The sequence below is a fragment of the Arachis stenosperma genome, chromosome 4, assembly GCF_014773155.1.
Source record: "Arachis stenosperma cultivar V10309 chromosome 4, arast.V10309.gnm1.PFL2, whole genome shotgun sequence".
Taxonomy (NCBI): Eukaryota; Viridiplantae; Streptophyta; class Magnoliopsida; order Fabales; family Fabaceae; genus Arachis; species Arachis stenosperma.
The window spans coordinates 105,968,808-105,969,817 of NC_080380.1; the positions used below are offsets into that span (position 1 = coordinate 105,968,808).

The 1,010-nt window shown below is 39.2% G+C and overlaps 1 non-coding gene across 1 annotated transcript; it reads left to right on the forward strand.

Annotated features, from left to right (window-relative positions):
• The first annotated feature begins 203 nt into the window (after positions 1-203).
• LOC130977943 (small nucleolar RNA R71) lies at positions 204-311 on the forward strand. Its single transcript, XR_009085612.1, has one exon. It is a non-coding gene; the product is annotated as a small nucleolar RNA R71 (small nucleolar RNA).
• Positions 312-1,010: the final 699 nt, after the last annotated feature.

Consider the following 1,010-nt stretch of genomic DNA (forward strand, 5'->3'; position numbering starts at 1 on the left):
AACTTCTTTCTTCTAAGTCATCCCATTATTCACTGGATTTCTTTCAGAAGTGTACATGAACTGGTTATTTGTAACCATCTCAATGAGTTCCTAGGCTTCTGCAGGGGTTTTCAGTGAAGGGATCCACCAGCAGAATGGTCCAATGACATCTTGGACAATTCAGACAGACCATCATAGAATATACATATGATGCTCCATTCTAGAAGCATGTCAGAAGGACACCTTTTGGTTAATTGCTTGTATCTTTCCTAAGCTTCATAGAGGGATTCACCTTCCTTCTGTTTGAAGCTTTGGACTTCCACTCTAAGCTTGCTCATCTTTTGAGGTGGAAAGAATTTGGTCAAGAAAGCATTGACCAACTTGTCCCAAGAGTTCAGGCTTTCTCTAGGTTGTGAGTCCAACCATGTTCTAGCTCTGTCTCTTACAGAAAAGGGGAAAAGCATAAGTCTGTAGACCTCGGGATCAACCCTATTGGTCTTAACAGTATCACAGATTTGCAAAAGTTTAGCTAAGAACTGATGAGGATCTTCCGATGGAAGTCCATGAAACATGCAATTCTGCTACATTAGAGAAACTAATTGAGGCTTAAGCTCAAAGTTGTTAGCTTCAATGGCAGGAATTGAGATGCTTCCTCCATAGAAGTTGTAAGTTGGTGCAGTATAGTCACCAAGGATCTTCCTTGCATTTTTAGCTTTATTGATGGGTTTGGCTGCCATGTCTGCTTCTTTTTCAAAATTCTCTGTAAGGTCCTCTTTGGAGTGTTGTGCTTTAGCTTCAACAAGAATGTTTTTATCCCTGTTTCTGCACATATGAAAAAGAAGAGAACAAAAGGGAGTAGTGGAATCCTCTATGTCACAGTATAGAGACTCCTTGATATGTCAGAGGAAAACGAGTAGAAGAATGAGAAGAGAGAGGAGGTGAGTTCGAAAATTTTTTTAGATGAATGGAGGAGGAATGTTAGCAATTAAATAAAATAAATAGAAAGAGATGAGAGAGAAAGAGTTTTCAAA